The 18,998-nt window shown below is 38.2% G+C and overlaps 1 protein-coding gene across 2 annotated transcripts in view; it reads left to right on the forward strand.

Moving 5' to 3' along the window:
* The window catches only part of CHSY3 (chondroitin sulfate synthase 3), a 296,881-nt gene that overhangs the window by 125,027 nt on the left and 152,856 nt on the right, over positions 1-18,998 (forward strand). The gene's annotated exons all lie outside the window — the stretch shown is intronic.

An 18,998-nucleotide genomic window follows, 5' to 3' on the forward strand; every position in this document is an offset into this window, starting at 1 on the left:
AAGGATGGTGATGAGCAGTGAAAAAGTAGAAGGATGAGTGACAGTGACTGTGAGGTAGTAGAATTTGTGAGTCGTGTGTCTGAGGAAATGAAAAGGTAAGAGGATGTAGTCAGAGTAAGATACTTGTGTCCAAGATGAAGGAGGTAGAGTGGTTCCAGTTGAAAACTAGGACTAGGATATTAGGGGCAGCCTGAGAAGGAGAATAGGGAAAGGTTGTTAGAGGTGATGAAGTCAAGGAATTAAGATATCAGAGTATTAGATGGCTCATTCATAGGATGTTGATGTCACCCAGAAGGATGACAGAGAAGATACCAATGTTGTCAATGAATCACCCAAGTTTGATAAACAAGACTAGTGAGAAGGTTTGATGTATGCCACATATTTGGGTGGCATAAGGAGTTAGGGTTTATAATGGGACTAACTGCATTACAAATGTGAAAAAAGGTCAGGAACGCTCATTCCCACCTCCTGGCCCCAGGGCACACAGAGTGTAAAAGAAAATTAAAAAGCCTTCACTAGGGAAGGCTGGTTTAAAGAAAAAAAAAACAATGTGTTCCAATCTGGGTATAGCAAGGTAAAAGAAATATTTAAGAAGAGATTCAGAGTTGAGGAAAGTTTGGTGATTGTAGATACAGGATTTTAGAGGACACATTAAAATGTTTAGAGAATGGGATGAATTGGGAGATGGGGATTGACATATATACACTAATATGTGTAAAACAGATAACTAATAAGAACCTGCTGTATAACAAATAAATAAATAAAAAATTTTTTAAATGCTTAGAGGAGAGTAGAGGAGTTTAGAGGAAAATTAGGAAATTTGCAAAGAGCCTCCTGGAGATGAAAGTCTGAGTGGTAATGAGTGATATGATCTGGGAGGTTTGCTTTCTGCTGGTGGCCAGGAGTGTGGCAGGATGAAATTAGTCCTGAGAGCATCAGAGCGAAAGGAGGACCAGTCAGTTCTGACCGGGTGCCTGAAAATTTCCCTGATGTAGAAGATGTGGTACTCCCCACGGGACTAGATGGTGATGCCGAGGCTCTGCAGGTGCTGTTACCGGCTAAGGGCACGGGAGCGTCCTGCATACCTCCCTTAGTTTGCCTCAGTCTGGGTCCTGCTAAGTCTGGTGAGTCTTCTGAGATAGAAAATGTGTCACTCTTATGCCAGCACATATGAACACCGTGTGCATGCTCAGAGTGGGTCAGAGTTCCCACCCCTGCCAAAGTGTGCTTCAAACCTGATTGCTGTGGGAAATTCCCTGTGCTCAGTGGCAGGGCAAGGAGTGAAGGGAATGAACTTTCGTTGAGTATCTATCTGTGCCGGTTCTTGACAACCTTGTCTCATTTATTATGACTTCAGTGCATTTTTCTGCCCATTTTGTAAGCAACAGTTCCAATTCTACTATGATCAGTAAGGCTAGAGAGTGGGAAACAACTATTATAACTCATGTCATTATACTAGCGTCTTTAAAACTACCTCATTTGAGGAAAAAAAGTACTGGCCAAGGGAGGCTACTTTATTATTATCCCATTACATTTAAGTGGAAATGATACTGCATTTAGAACTTAGATTTCTTGTGTCCTAATCTTTTTGAAGGTTGAGAAACAGTAGAGCATACAGTGAAGGTGAACTACATTATCCATGACAAAAATTAAACTGGCTAATAATTAAATGCCATGTGTGCTATGCTATTCTTTTAGTATTTGCTACAGTAAATGGTTGCAGTTTGAGGAGATATGAGGCATGTCATCATGAAAAAAAAACATCTGTCTAGTTATTAAGGTACTTCAAAATGTGACATTTTCACCATGACCTTAAACTTGTAGACTAATAGATTTGGTCTTGTGATTATCCCAAAGAACTGTTGAACAACTAATTTGACAGAAGCTGTACCTGCAGATACAGTATTAAATATGACACACCTCCTGACTTGAATGAGCTTACCATCTAGTAAAAGATGCAATCAAGTGGCATTAACAACACCCTAACCATCTACATTGGAAGAGCAGGGAACCTAAACTTGGCAGGGCAGACCTCTCAGATGAATGGAGATCTAAGCATCAATAAATAATTTTCACAGAGACCTCTGCATGAAATCAGAATTTCAATTTTTAAATTTATTATGAAAATGGTTGTCTAGAAAATCAGACTTTTGGTGACATCTTAATTGGCAGCAAGTTAGCTATAAATAAGTTCAGTGTATTCAGTTGTTATCTCTATGGAAGAGATTAGATTTTAATTATTTAATTATTAAATTAATTATAAAATTTACTAAAATAAAAATTTTAAACATGGCACTGTTTCTCCTATCTTGTTTCAGTGGGTACATGTTTTTCCCATATCTTCTGTAAATATAAGAAAAATAAATAAGTCAGATTTAAAAGTATATCTGAGAAGTTGCAAGATCTGATTCTGCAAAAACCTCAGAATAATAAAAATAAAAGAGAAAATACTTTTAACTTTGTCTTTGACCATTGTAAACTGTGTTCATATTCCAGAATGTATTCAAATGACTTTAACTCACCTCACCTTTTATTTGGTATTTCTTCTTTAAGATTTAACTACTTTTAGGAATAGTAATGACTCATTCATCCAACAAATATTTATTTTTCCCCCTACTGTGTATAAAGTACCATATGAACTCTGACTTTGATGTCAAGATAAACCAGACAGGAGCCTCCAACCATAGCATCTTACAAATACACCCTGACTGATTACAAGTTAAATACGGTCATCCCTCAGTATCCACAAGGGGGGTTGGTTCCAGGACACCCCACACCACCCCAGGGTAGCAAAATCCATAGATGCTCAAGTTCCTCACATAAAATGATGTAGTGTTTGCCCATAACCTATGCAATCCTCCCACATACTCTAAATCATCTCTGGATTACTTATAATACCTAGTACAATATAAAAGCTATGTATTGGGGAGTTCCTGCTGGCGCAGTGTTTAAGAATCCTCCTGCTAATGCAAGGGACACGGGTTTGAACCCTGGTCCGGGAAGATCCCACATGCCGTGGAGCAACTAAGCCCATGCGCCACAACTACTGAGCCTGCGCTCTAGAGCCCACGAGCCACAGCTACTGAAGCCCACGCACCTAGAGCCTGTGCTCTGCAACAAGAGAAGCCACTGCAATGAGAAACCCACGCATCGCAACAAAGAGTAGCCCTAGCTTGCTGCAACTAGAGAAAGCCCACGCACAGCAATGAAGACCCAATGCAGCCAAAAATTAATTAATTAATTAATTAATTTATTTATTTATTTTAAAAAGCTATGTATTGATAACTACCTGAAATACAATGTAAATGATATTTAAATAGTTGCTAGCAAATTCAAGTTTTGCTTTTGGGAACTTTCTAGATTTAAAAAAAAATATTTTCAATCCGCAGTTCTTAAATCCAAGGATGCACAACCCAAGGATACGTAGGGCTGGATAGACTACATTACAGGAAAAAAAGTGTTTTCCAAAATATTTGAGATAAGCAATTTATTGGCCACCTGGAGACCATCATGATCTTTTGTTCATCATCCAGGTTTTATTTGGACCAGATCCCACGTGTATGTAACAGGAAAATTCCTGTTGGGTGCAATTCACTAGCTGATATGAATAAAGCTTAAAGTAAACATACTTTTACATAAAAATTTTAAAAAACCTCAGTAGCAACGTGCTAACCCTCACTAATGCCAAAGCAACAATAATGTCTAATTCCATTTGAACTTTAGAAAACAGGAAATAAAGACCAATACTTTATGTTTTATCACTTTTCCCATTTGTCATTATCTAATCAAATCAAATAGAATGCTATCATTGTATTATATATGTATATATGTTTTAACTACTTTTATAAATTCAGTTTTTAATATAACATTTCATTTTTTGTAATTACTGAACAGAGTTTATTTTCAGGTTTTTGTTTAACTTGCAAATCTCAGGAGTGTCCAATTCTTTTTCTTTCTTTTTTAAGTAAAAATAAAGTATAACCTTATCTGCTTTGCCTATATGTGGCTTTAAAATAGGAGAAAGCAAAGTAAAAAACAAAGAAGGAGAAAAAGTGAAAAACAATGTCAAGTATTTTTTAAACTATAAAGTGAAATATATACCTACTCCTTGAAATATATTCCTACTCCTTGGTGAATATTTCTGTGTACTTTGTAATTTCTTGTCCTATTTTATTTTTCCATTTATGATTTTCAATGTTTCTCTGAAAACTGATCGCCCTGTATGTAACTATTTCAGCAGATGCAATTCTTTTCTTTTTGCGTCCCCTCAAACGTATGGAGCACAGCTTGGGTGAGAGGCAGAGTTGGGTGGACAGAGCCATGTCTTTGTAGCTCTCTAGGTGAACTCCCACCTTCAATCAGGGAACAAACATAAACATACCAGTTGCGGATCGGGGCAAATTACCCTGGCACATTTCTCCTTTTTCTTTCTTTCTTTCGCTTCCTTCTCCTCGATTTTTCTCCTTCTTCTCCTTCTCCTTTTTCTCCTCCTCCTCCTCCTCCTCCCACCCTCTCCCCCTCCCTCCCCCTCCCCTCCTCCCCCTCCTCCCTCTTCTCCTCCTCACTCTCCCTCTCCTCCTCCTCACTCTCCCTCTCCTTCTCCTTTCCTGTTATTTACTCTTTTTCCAGGTTCTTCTCTTTCTCAATCCTCTTCCAATGTGTGAGATGATGAGGATAGATATTAGGATTTGGATTGTGAGTGAAACCCACTTTTCAAGCCCTTATTTTCCCCTCCACCAAAGTGCAGGAGGAGAGATAAGATAGTGGTTACATAACTGACAACATTTATAATTTGGCCCTAAGTCATGAGATATATTAATACATTTCCAGACTGTCACTTTAGAACGTGATGTAGAGTTTCTTAATAAAAGATAAAGTATGACATTTATTTGGCCAGAGTTGAGAATTTTGGTTTTCATGGTTGGCCAGAAATTTTCACTCCAAGAAGATATCTTTTAAGATTCTCTTATTGACGGACTGGAGCTTCTCTTTATGTCAGCTGAGTACATGCTTGCGTAGTACAAGGCTTCTCTTATGAAATAAAATAATTTGTTAAAGCTGTGTCCCCTTACACTTTGCCTACTGATAGCTGGAAAAGAACAAGAAATCATTCTCAGATGTTCACTTGCATGGTGTCTAAAAAGCCAAAGGCCACCATGTAGCAGCTCCTCTAAACTACGAAGTCTAAGTAGACTTCTGAGAAAAACCTTTCAAGGTGTTTTATTTGACACTGAATATATATATATATATATATATGACACTGAATATATATAAATATATATATATATTTTAACTGAAAGAGGAGCTGTCAAAGTCATAACAAGAGAAGCTTGCTTAACTGATTAAGTATGAGGATAAACTGTCCACTAGGATGTGCTTTGTAAACATCCTGATAAAATGCTGTTTGGTGCACTCATTAATTAATGCATACTTGGGTGGTTCTCTTCCATGGCCAACAGTCAGTCAGTGATATAACATTTTCTACACATCTTCCCATGTCCTTAATCAAGACTGTCAATAACTGTGTCCCTTCCATATCAATTCACAGATAGGAGGAAATAAAGTTCACCGGCTCCATAAAGTCAGTACAATGAGGGAATAAGCTTGTCAACCTTTTGCTCTCTTCGTTGGGTAGTAAAATTCCTCTGTAGTTTGTATTCGTGTGAATGCCTTGCCAAGGGACTTTAAAGTCGACCCTTAAGATACTCTTAAGATACATCTTAAGAGTGTTTTTTTCAACCCTTTAAAGGCACCTAGGAGAATCTTTTGTCGGTATGTTGCAGAAGTATTTCTCCTTAATATTTGAACACTAAGAACCAAAGTATTACTACTAAGCCACCTGGTGTCTATAACTTTGTTTAGCTATTCCAAGGAGATGAATATACATGCAGCTGTAGCAGGATTGTATTAAGTATGGCTCTTTTGGCCAGTACATTCGCTTCCAGTGTTGTACAAGTGCTGCCAGTTGTATGTCAGCTATCTTCTATTATTTCTTTTTAAAGCTTTCCTGAGAATAATTCAAATTAGCTTCCATTGTTATGCTTTCTTGTTTAAAAATAATTTAAATTTCATTTGTGATATCTCCAAACAATATATTATTGTTAAAAGGGGGCATTTGTAAATGCCAGCTAGAGGAAAGCATAGTGCTATGTCTACACAAAGAATACCAATTTATTGTTATGTTGTGAAATCTTGATTTAACCAACTGGTTTTTTGAAACACCAACAATTTCTAAAGAAATAATAATTTTAATGAATAGTACACAATAGCTAGTTATAGATACAATTTTACCCATTACAGAAGAATTTTTAAAATTTATTTATTTTATTTTATTTTTGGCTGCGTTGGGTCTTCATTGCTGCTTGCAGGCTTCCTCTAGTTGCGATGAGCAGGGATTACTCTTCGTTGCGGTGCGCTGGCTTCTCATTGTGGTGGCTTCTCTTGTTGCAGAGCACGGGCTCTAAGTGCGCAGGCTTCAGTAGTTGCGGCTCGTGGGCTCTAGAGCACAGGTTCAGTAGGTGTGGCGCACGGGCTTAGTTGCTCTACGGCACGTGGGATCTTCCCGGACCAGGGTTCGAACCCGTGTCCCCTGCATTGGCAGGTGGATTCTTAACCACCGTGCCACCAGGGAAGCCCCCATTATAGAAGATTTTATAAGCACTAACATTTAGGAACAAAAAAAATATATGTTTATAAACTGGAAGCCTGATAAAAATGAAACATGGGCACTGGAATCACACATAGTTGGGTTCAAATTCTAGATAAGAACCTGTCTTCACTGACAAGGGAATGAGAAGTGTAACTTAGCTTATGTAAATAGACTCATTTCCAATATTGACACTCATCTGTAGATACAGATAGGCAAGCAAGACTCATCAAGGCTTGAGGAAAACCAGCTGGTAACAGTGTCACCAAACTCAGCTGACAAATGAAATCACTACAATTTATCTTTTTTCACTGTAGCATTGTTGCAATAGCAACATGGTTGCATTATTTGTTATACATCTATCTTTGGACTATTAATGCAGTTATAGTGAAGAATATGGTATATTTACATGTATTATCGTAGAAAGAGAAACATAATATATTCTTAAACAGAAGAAAATAAATTTTAGAATACTATAAAGTATGATCGTATTTTTTGTTAACAAAATACAAACATATCCATATTTACAAGTAAATCCTCAATAAAAAATCTGGAGCAGAGCATATGGAGCTCTTACAGTGGTCTCTTCTGTGGAGGGCAGTGGATGGGGAAGGGGATTGTGGTGGGGTGCTGCATGAAGGGAGCCCTCCTGTTATATTCTGTACAATTCTATATTATTGAGATTTGTTTTTGTTTTTTGTTTGTTTACTTTATGCAAGTCTTTATTTTAGTTGCAATACAGGAAGCAAAACAGAAATCAAAGTCGATGCCTCCCATGTCGTAGTTTAGTGTCAAGGAACAGAGATTCTTAATATAAACTCATGTAAGCGGAAATGGGAGTGCTAGTGTTCGTTATTCTTTTTTTTCTTTTTAATTAATTTTTTCATTGGAGTAGAGTTGATTTACACTGTTGTGTTAGTTTCTGCTGTACAGCAAAGTGAGTCAGTTATATGTATACATATATCCGCTCTTTTTTATATTCTATTCCCATATAGGTCATTACAGAGTATTGAATAGAGTTCCCAATGCTATACAGTAGGTTCTTATTAGTTACCTATTTTATATATAGTAGTATGTATATGTTGAATTTGTTTTTAAGGTAAAGATATATTCATATGTTGCTTCTGGAAGTGAAATATAAGGAATATAATTTTAAATCACCAAAACCAGTAAGTTTATTAAATCATTGTAGAATTTTTTAAAAAGAAACTAAAGTTCTTGAGATACTGTATACATCTACCTACAGAATCCTACAAAATTTTGCTTCTTTCTAGCCTACTTTACTTTCCTAATCCCAGAAAGACATATTTTTGAGAAGAAAAGGAACATTTCTTACTCAGTCCACTGATTGGGAGCCCACAGTGAGCCTGAATTACTCAAAATGCAATCAAGTTATTACCTACCAGAAACTGACACCACATGGATGTGTGTAATAGGACCCAAAAGAATGATTTAGAAAACTATCATAGGATGTCATAAATACCTGGAGGAGTGGGGCAGGGACATCTTCTGTGAGGAAGGCAAGCTTGACTACCTAGAGTGAGAAGCCAGAATCAGGCATTTGAAGAAAGACACATTCTTATGGGCAAAGACAGAGGTAGCATTTAAGGCATATTCAGGGGGCAGAGATCAAGACAGATGAAATGCAAAATTGATGAAGCATTTTGGAGATGCTAAGGGGGAAAAAAAGCAAGTTGTAGAGAACTGTGAATGGGCTTGTAAACCAAATGTAGAATTAGAAATGCCAAAGGAGCTGACAAGTGGCAAAAAAATAGATGCAGTACACTGAAGTGACAGAGCAAGTTTGGGGTTAGAATAGAGAATGACAACTGTATGCATTAGGTTTTTGAAAATGAAAGTGTAATATACTGGAAGGATTAGAGCTGAGCAAACCAAGAAACTATATACTCTGCCCCCTCTTGACTTTCTGGGTGTATCTTGTGTCATTGTTTCCTTTCTCTCTGCAGATGAGCTTACAGGGATTCTCAGTTCACACTGCCGTAGATTATCACTCCCCCAGCTCCCACTCTGCATGGTGTAGTCCCATACACAGAAGTACTGGACTCCCTCTCACCCAAATCTCTCATCACAGAGAGGGATAAATCTGATTAGCGAAGCTTGCTTCTGGAACCCATCCAATAATCCTCCAGTGAGGAGTAGTGAGCAGCTGCATTGTGCAATCATGACTCCTGTGCCTTAACCCCAATGCGGCAATGCAGTTCTCAGAGAAAGTGGGGGGTTGAGTTGTGAACCAGATACTTTCTTCCATCTATTAACTATATAACTATTAACTATATATAGCCATTGTAGATATTTCCCTTTTGGAACAATGATTAATACAAGTATTGCTAAGAAATATTTTGTGACAAAGCATTGGTCCCATGCCACTGCTCACACCAGTTCATTATCAGTAATAACAATTTTTATTTTATGGACTCTTTTGGTCTGAGAGAAAATAAACAGGGATTTTAGTCAGAAGGAAAACAGAGAGACTTCTGTCTAACCAAGACATTGAAACCCAATCTTGGGAGGGTTTTTTTTTTTTCCAGTTTTCTAATGGAGCCTATGTCTTTAGCCATTGCTTTCTGCATCTTAATCTACTTAAATGTTGTAATCAGCTAATATCTACAGGCATTGATTGCTCTTTGCTGCCCCTATTTTACAAATGGAAAACAGAAGCACTTAAATTGTCTCAAAGCTACGTGAGACTGAGAAAAATGGACTCGAATCAATAAGCACATAGTTTAAGTACTAGAAAAGGCTCTGATACTAGAAAGAATGTCTAGGAGAGACAAGAAGCTATAAACCATAAGTAAACAATATAAAAAGTTTAATAATTGTGAAAGACAGCTAATGAATGGGTGAATTGGACAGCAACCCTACGATTAAACTGGCGACCTCACTTGTATAATGATAAATATTATAAGTTCAGAGGAAGGTGATATCCAGCGGGACTGGAGGTGTTCAACCATTTATTGCATTCCCATGTAGGGATATTCTCCTTAAATGAGCAATTAAGGCAGAATTTCTTGTAAAAAGGAAAATACTATTTATAGACAGTCTCGTAAAGGGAGAATGGAATTACAGAAGACTAAGTAAATAAAATCAAAACTAGGATGTAATTGATTTTGAAGTAAACACTGAATGGTATAGACAGTGAGGGCAAAAGGCAAAGTAAAGGACCAAAATGGGTCACCAGCATCTCAAAGTTATAAGGAAGCAAGAACTAGAATTAAGCAGAACTGCACACAATGAAAGGTAAAAAATTAGTGAATTTGAGGTGGGAAAGCCCAAGTAGGCAGATTGATAGAAGGAATCCATAGAATGGAACTGAATATGTTAAAAAAGGAAGATCATTCCTTGTGTTTATGATTGGTCCAGATATCCATAGATACTCACTTGTTTCCAGAACTGTTCCTTCCAGTTTCTAATTGTGGAGACCAGGCTTGTGATATCTCCTTGATTGTGAACTTCCAATATGATTCCCCCTCACATTTATAACATCACCATGTGTCTTTACAATGACTCTTGTCCTCGCCTGGCTTGAGTCTCTGTTCTTTATAACGGAAGGGCCAAAGTAGAATAATAAATAAATACAAGTCAGTTTCTTGGATTGGGCTGCGCAACAAAATACATAGACTTGGTGTGTAAACAACAGAAATTTATTTTTCACAGCTCCTGGATGCTGGAAGTCTGAGATCAGGGATACCAGCACAGTCAGGTTTCTGGTGAGAACTCTCTTGTTGGCTTGCAGAGGACCTTCTCACTGTGTCCTGACATGGTGGAGAGAGAGCAAACTCGGTATTTCATCTGATAAGGGCACTAACCCATCATGAAGGCCTAACCGTCATGACTTGGTCTAACCCTATTGTGTAGTTAGAGCTTCAACATGTAAATTTGCGGGGGGACATAATTCAGTTTATAGAAGTCAGAAAAAAGGTAAAGAAGGCATTTCATTCGAAGCCTGGGTGACTGGAAGGAATATTTCATATTGGTAATAATAAATATGATGAAAGTAAAATAATGAACCTGTTTAGATTAGGGTGAACCCAATTTTAGATTTAAGTTTTAGTTATGTTAACTTCGAGTTGACCAAAAGCAGTGAATGAAATATAAATGCTTAGTAAATCTGGAAAGTTTATTCATGATGTGTCAAGATATGTTGTTTTACTTATTTTACCAAGCATTCATTAGGACTTCTAAATCTGAGAACCTAAAACTTTCCTTAGTTTTAGGACATTTTGTTCTATTTTTTGCTTTACATTGCTTATTCTTTTATTCTCTCTTCTGGAAGACCTGTTATCAAATATTAGAATCAGTCCTCCACAATTGTTTGGCTTTTCTTTCATTCTTTCTACATCTTTGTTTTTTTAACTGCTTAAGTGAGAATTCCCTTGTCTATTGTAATTTGTTCTTTAGCTGTACGATTACTCTTATTTAGCTCATCCATTGCCACTTATTTACTTATTTATTTGCCATGCTGCGTGGTTTGTAGGATCTTAGTTCCCCGACCAGGGATCCCAAACCATGCCCCCTGCAATGGAAGCACAGTGTCCTAACCACTGGACCACCAGGGAATTCCCTCATCTGTTGCTATTTAGATTCACTTTGTTAATACAGCAGAAACTAACACACCACTGTAAAGCAATTATACTCCAATAAAGATGTTAAAAAAATTTTTTTAAATAAAAAAATAAATAAAAACCACTATTCTCAATGGAAAAAAAAAGTCAATGATCATTTTTGTCATTTCTCTGAAAACTAATTGACTCTTTGTTGTGAATGTTATAGGCTCTTATTTCCCTGATGCCATTAATTATACTTAATCTAAATTCTTGAGCAGTGTTTCTTCTGTTAACTTTGTTTCCATGTATATTAATATATATTACCTGTTTTCATGGCATTGGTTTTCCTCAAATGTCTCTGCCTCACCTTTGTAATTGAGGATTCCTTGTTAGCTCAAGAAAAAGTCTAGTGAAGTGGTTAAGAGTATGAAATCCAGAGCCCTGGGCCTGGGATGTGATTAATGACTTCAACATTTATATGCCTCATTTTCCTCACCTATAAAATGAAGGCGTGGGACTTCCCTGGTGGTCCAGTGGTTAAGACTCCATGCTCCGGGCTTCCCTGGTGCGCAGTGGGTAGGAATCTGCCTGCCAATACAGATGACACGGGGTTCGATCCCTGGCCCGGGACGATTCCCACATTGCGCGGAGCAACTGGGCCCGTGTGCCATGACTACTGAGCTGCGTTCTAGAGCCCGTTGCTCTGCAACAGGGAGAGGCCACGACAGTGAGAAGCCCGCGCACCCACTCGCTGCAGCTGGAGAAAGCCCGTGCACAAGAGCAAAGACCCAACACCAGCCAAAATAAAAAAAAAAATAAATAACATTAATTAAAAAAAAAAAAAAAGACTCCGTGCTCCCAGGCAGGGGACCCGGATTCGATCCTGGTCAGGGAACTATATCCCGCATGCTGCAACTAAGAGCCTGCATTGCAACTAAAAGAGCCCGCGTGCAGCAGTGAAGATCCTGCGTGCTGCAACTAAGACCTCGGCAAACAGCCAAATAAATAATAAATAAATAAGTAAAAAAAATATTTTTTATAAAAATACATAAAATAAACTAAAATGAAGGCAGTTATAGCCCTGACCTCACAGGGTTTTGTGAGCAGTAAATGGCTAATGTATGCCAAGTTTTTGGAATGTAGCCTACCATATTAACCATCCCTAGCACTCAATAAGTATTAGTTTTTTAACGTTTGAGGAATAAATGAAGTGTTTGGTTATTAATAAATACTAGCTGTTAATATTATGTGAATGCTGAAGTGTTTTACTGCAGCCAGAACCCAGCGATTGTGAGAGGCTAGGCTGTGTTGCTGGGGGAGTATACCAGTTTGTCTTCTGGGCCTGGGGGCTTTCTGTTCCTAGTGAATGTAGTCAGTCACCTGGGGCACTTACTTCTCCAAGGGGATGGATGGGGTCTGGAGATGTGGCTGGGTGAGCATGGTAACTCTTTCTCTCTCCAAGTGTGTGTAGAGGTGGAGGGCTACCAGCTACTCCAATTTGACATGACAGCTCTTCACCCTACTGGGAGTGTGTCTGCCTATGGATCTCTATATTCTGTCATTTGTAGGGATTTATGATGAGAAAGTGAAGTGCAGCCTATTCTCTGACCCACTTCTTGAGCAGATCCTCAGTGGTTGCTTCTAATGTGAATTGCATAATCCTATTTGACAAACAATTGTGTAATTATTCTTTCTTTTTTTAATTTATTTTTTTAAACAGCAGGTTCTTATTAGTTATCCATTTTATACATATAAGTGTGTATATGTCAATCCCAATCTCCCAGTTCATCACACCAATACCCCTCCCCCCCCACCACTTTCCCCCCTTGGTGTCCATACGTTTGTTCTCTATATCTGTGTGTCAATTTCTGCCCTGCAAACCGGTTCATCTGTACCATTTTTCTAGGTTCCACATACATGTGTTAATATATGATATTTGTTTATCTCTTTCTGACTTATTTCACTCTGTATGACAGTCTCTAGATCCATCCATGTCTCTACAAACGACTCAATTTCGTTCCTTTTTATGGCTGAGTAATATTCCATTGTATATATGTACCACATCTTCTTTATCCATTTGTTTGTCAATGGGCATTTAGGTTGCTTCCATGACCTGGCTATTGTAAATTGTGCTACAGTGAACATTGGGGTGCATGTGTCTTTTTGAATTATGGTTTTCTCTGGGTATATGCCCAGTAGTGGGATTGCTGGGTCATATGGTAATACTATTTTTAGTTTTTTAAGGAACCTCCATACTGTTCTCCATAGTGGCTGTATCAATTTACATTCCCACCAACAGTGCAAGAGGGTTCCCTTTTCTCCACACCCTCTCCAGCACTTGTTGTTTGTAGATTTTCCGATGATGCTCATTCTAACTGGTGTGAGGTGATACCTCATTGTAGTTTTGATTTGCATTTCTCTAATAGTTAGTGATGTTGAGCAGCTTCTCATGTGCTTCTTGGTCATGTGTATGTCTTTGGAGAAATGTCTATTTAGGTCTTCTACCCATTTTTGGATTGGGTTGTTTGTTTTTTTAGTATTGAGCTGCATGAGCTGTTTATATATTTTGGAGATTAATCCTTTCTCCGTTGATTCATTTGCAAATAATTTCTCCCATTCTGAGGGTTGTCTTTTCATCTTGCTTGTAGTTTCCTTTGCTTTGCAAAAGCTTTTAAGTTTCCTTAGGTCCCATTTGTTTATTTTTGTTTTTATTTCCATTACTCTAGGAGGTGGATCAAAAATGATCTTGCTGTGATTTATGTCAAAGAGTGTTCTTCCTATGTTTTCCTCTAAGAGTTTTATAGTGTCTGGTCTTACATTTAGGCCTCTAATCCATTTTGAGTCTATTTTTGTGTATGGTGTTAGGGAGTGTGCTAATTTCATTCTTTTACATGTAACTGTCCAGTTTTCCCAGCACCACTTATTGAAGAGACTGTCTTTTCTCCATTGTATATCCTCGCCTCCTTTGTCATAGATTAGTTGACCATAGGCATGTGGGTTTATCTCTGGGCTTTCTGTCCTGTTCCAGTGATCTGTATTTCTGTTTTTGTGCCAGTACCATATTGTCTTGACTACTGTAGCTTTGTAGTATAGTCTGAAGTCAGGGAATCTGATTCCTCCAGCTCCGTTTTCTTCCCTCAAGACTGCTTTGGCCATTCGGGGTCTTTTGTGTCTCCATACAAATTTTCAGGTTTTTTGTTCTAGTTCTGTAAAAAATGCCATTGGTAATTTGATAGGGATTGCATTGAATCTGTAGATTGCTTTGGGTAGTATAGTCATTTTCACAATGTTGATTCTTCCAATCCAAGAACAGGGTGTATCTCTCCATCTGTTGGTATCATCTTTAATTTCTTTCATCAGTGTCTTATAGTTTTCTGCATACATGTATTTTGTCTCCCTAGGTAGGTTTATTCCTAGGTATTTTATTCTTTTTGTTACAGTGGTAAATGGGAGTGGTTCCTTAATTTCACTTTCGGATTTTTCATCATTAGTGTATAGGAATGCAAGAGATTTCTGTGCATTAATTTTGTATCCTGCAACTTTACCAAATTCATTGATTAGCTCTAGTAGTTTTCTGGTGGCATCTTTAGGATTCTCTATGTATAGTATGATGTCATCTGCAAACAGTGACAGTTTTACTTGTTCTTGTCCAATTTGTATTCCTGTTATTTCTTTTTCTTCTCTGATTGCTGTGGCTAGGAGTTCCAAAACTGTTGCATAATAGTGGTGAGAGTGGACATCCTTGTCTTGTTCCTGATCTTAGAGGAAATGCTCTAAGTGTTCCTTCCTCTGCAATTTTTTGGAAGAGTTTGAGAAGGATGGGTGTTAGCTCTTCTCTAAATGTTTGATAGAATTCACCTGTGAAGCCATCTGGTCCTGGACTTTTGTTTGTTGGAAGATTTTAAATCACTGTTTCAATTTCATTACTTGTGATTGGTGTGTTCATATTTTCTATTTCTTCCTGGTTCAGTCTTGGAAGGTTATACCTTTCTAAGAATTTGTCCATTTCTTCCAAGTAGTCCATTTTATTGGCATAGAGTTGCTTGTAGTAGTCTTTTAGGATGCTTTGTATTTCTGTGGTGTCTGTTGTAACTTCTCCTTTTTCATATCTAATTTTATTGATTTCTCTCCCTCTTTTTCTTGATGAGTCTGGCTAATGGTTTATCAATTTTGTTTATCTTCTCAAAGAACCAGCTTTTAGTTTTACTGATTTTTGCTATTGTCTTCTTTGTTTCTATTTCATTTATTTCTGCTCTGATCTTTATGATTTCTTTCCTTCTGCTAACTTTGGGTTTTGTTTGTTCTTCTTTCTCGAGTTCCTTTAGGTGTAAAGTTAGGTTGTTTATTTGAGATGTTTGTTGTTTCTTGAGGTAGGATTTTACTGCTATAAGCTTCCCTCTTAGAACTGCTTTTGCTGCATCCCATAGGTTTTGGATTGTCGTGTTTTCATTGTCATTTGTTTCTAGGTAGTTTTTGATTTCCTCTTCGATTTCTTCAGTGATCTCTTGGTTATTTAGTAACGTATTGTTTAGCCTCCATGTGTTTGTGTTTTTTACGTTGTTTTCCCTGTAATTGATTTCTAACCTCATAGCGTTGTGGTCAGAAAAGATACTAGATATGATTTCATTCTTAAATTTACTGAGGCTTGATTTGTGACCCAAGATGTGATCTATCCTGGGGAATGTTCCATGCACACTAGAGAAGAAAGTGTAATCTACTGTTTTGGATGGAATGTCCTATAAATATCAATTAAATCTATCTGGTCTATTGTGTCATATAAAGCTTGTGTTTCCTTATTAATTTTCTGTTTGGATGATCTGTCGATTGGTGTAAGTGAGGTGTTAAAGTCCCCCACTATTATTGTGTTACTGTCGATTTCCTCTTTTATAGCTGTTAGTTGCCTTATGTATTGAGGTGCTCCTATGTTGGGTGCATATATATTTATAATTGTTACATCGTCTTCTTGGGTTGATTCCTTGATCATTATGTAGTGTCCTTCCTTATCTCTTGTAACATTGTTTATTTTAAAGTCTCTTTTATTTGATATGAGTATTGCTACTCCAGCTTCCTTTTGATTTCCATTTGCATGGAATATCTTTTTCCATCCCCTCACTTTCAATCTGTATGTGTCCCTAGGTCTGAAGTGGGTCTCTTGTAGACAGCATACATATGGGTATTGTTTTTGTATCCATTCAGTGAGCCTGTGTCTTTTGCTTGGAGCATTTAATCCATTCACATTTAAGGTAATTATCAATATGTATGTTCCTATTACCATTTTCTTAATTGTTTTGGGTTTGTGTTTGTAGGTCCTTTTCTTCTCTTGTGTTTCCCACTTAGAGAAGTTCCTTTAGCATTTGTTGTAGAGCTGGTTTGCTGGTGCTGAATTCTCTTAGCTTTTGCCTGTCTGTAAAGCTTTTGATTTCTCCATCGACTCTGAATGAGATCCTTGCTGGGTAGAGTAATCTTGGTTGTAGGGTCTTCCCTTTCATCACTTTAAGTATATCATGCCACTCCCTTCTGGCTTGTAGAGTTTCTGCTGAGAAATCAGCTGTTAACCTTATGGGAGTTCCCTTGTATGTTATTTGTCGTTTTTCCCTTGCTGCTTTCAATAATTTTTCTTTGTCTTTAATTTTTACCAATTTGATTACTATGTGTCTTTGCGTGCTTCTCCTTGGGTTTATCCTGTATGGAACTCTCTGCACTTACTGGACTTGGGTGGCTATTTCCTTTCCCATGTTAAGGAAGTTTTCAACTATAATCTCTTCAAATATTTTCTCTGGTCCTTTCTCTCTCTCTTCTCTTTCTGGGACCCCTATAATGTGAATGTTGTTGCATTTAATGTTGTCCCAGAGGTCTCTTAGGATGTCTTCATTTCTTTTCATTCTGTTTTCTTTATTCTGTTCCTTAGCAGTGAATTCCACCTTTCTGTCTTCCAGGTCACTTCTCTGTTCTTCTGCCTCAGTTATTCTGCTATTGATTCCTTCTAGTGTATTTTTCATTTCAGTTATTGTAATGTTCATCTCTGTCTGTTTGTTCTTTAATTCTTCTAGGTTTTTGTTAAACATTTCTTGCATCTTCTCGATCTTGCCTCCATTCTTTTCTGAGGTCCTGGCTCATCTTCACTATCATTATTCTTAATTCTATTTCTGGAAAGTTGCCTATCTCCACTTCATTTAGTTATTTTTCTGGGGTTTTGTCTTGTTCCTTCATCTGGTACATAGCCCTGTGCCTTTTCATCTTGTCTATCTTTCTGTGAACGTGGTCTTCGTTCCACAGGCTGCAGAACTGTAGTTCTTGCTTCTGCTGTCTGCCCTCTGGTGGATGAGGCTATCTAAGAGGCTTGTGCAAGTTTCCCGATGGGAGGGACTGGTGGTGGGTCGAGCTGGCTGTTGCTAGCTCAGTAAACCTTTAATCTGCTTGTCTGCTGATGGGTGGGGCTGGGTTCCCTCCCTGTTGGTTGTTCCGCTTGGGGCGACCCAACACTGGAGCCTACCTGGGCTCTTTGATGGGGCTAATAGTGGACTCTGGAATGGCTCACACCAAGGAGTACTTCCCAGAACTTCCGGTGCCAGTGTCCTTGTCCTCACGGTGAGCCACAGCCACCGCCCCCTCTGCAGGAGACCCTCCAACACTAGCAGGTAGGTTGGTTCAGTCTCCCCTGGGGTCACTGCTCCTTCCCCTGGGTCCTGATGCACACACTACTTTGTGTGTGCCCTCCGAGAGTAGAATCTCTGTTTCCCCCAGTCCTGTCGAAGTCCTGCAATTAAATCCTACTAGCCTTCAAAGTCTGATTCTCTAGGAATTCCTCCTCCCATTGCCTGACCTCCAGGTTGGGAAGCCTGACGTGGGGCTCAGAATCTTCACTCCAGTGGGTGGACTTCTGTGGTATAAGTGTTCTCCAGTCTGTGAGTCACCCACCCAGCAGTTATGGGATTTGATATTATTGTGGTTGCACCCCTCCTACTGTCTCATTGTGGCTTCTCCTTTGTCTTTGGTTGGGGGGTATCTTTTTTGGTGAGTTCCAGTGTCTTCCTGTCGATGATTGTTCAGCAGTTAGTTGTGATTCCAGTGCTCTTGCAAGAGGGAGTGCCCTATTCCCACAGCATGGTGTTGTCTCTCTTTCCTAGTCTTCTCTAAGTACCTTTTATGCACCCTACTCCTCTCCTCAGGGATTTTGCACTTGGTGTTCTTTTGTCTGATATTCTCTCCCCTCACTCTTTGTCATCTAACTAGCATCTCTTCCCCTTCAGAGCCCAGCTTCAGTGAATCACGATTGTGTAATATTGACATAACCTTTTCTCTTCCACTCAGTCCTAGTATCAATATTTGCCCCTTGTCAAAATGGTCATTTTTAGCTATGGATATATGGCAATCTACAAAAGTGTTATAAAGATAAGATCCTTGTTTCTATTCTGTAGTTTAGGATACATGGCTATAATGTCTAAATAGATCTGTTAATACCACAGAGTATAGATTTTTCCTCATGAGCTGAGGTTTTCATTAATATATTTAGAAAGAAGATTTGGGAACAACTGGAAAACATCCTAAGTCCTTGGCTTTTTGATGAAACTCTAGAAGAGACATAAGAGTGCCTTCACCTATTACTTAGATGAGCTTTCTTAATTATTTTCATGGTATCAAATAGTGTCCTGAAGGGCAGAAAATGAGAATGAGAAAATGAGAAGATACAGGTACCCTAATAGCATCATTGTGTTCTCTCCACATCCCAAAGAATATTTTGAATAGGAGATTGGTTGCACAGCTGCAGCAGCTGCCGCTAGAAGCAC

This window comes from Balaenoptera musculus, chromosome 3, assembly GCF_009873245.2.
Source record: "Balaenoptera musculus isolate JJ_BM4_2016_0621 chromosome 3, mBalMus1.pri.v3, whole genome shotgun sequence".
In the NCBI taxonomy this organism is placed as follows: Eukaryota; Metazoa; Chordata; class Mammalia; order Artiodactyla; family Balaenopteridae; genus Balaenoptera; species Balaenoptera musculus.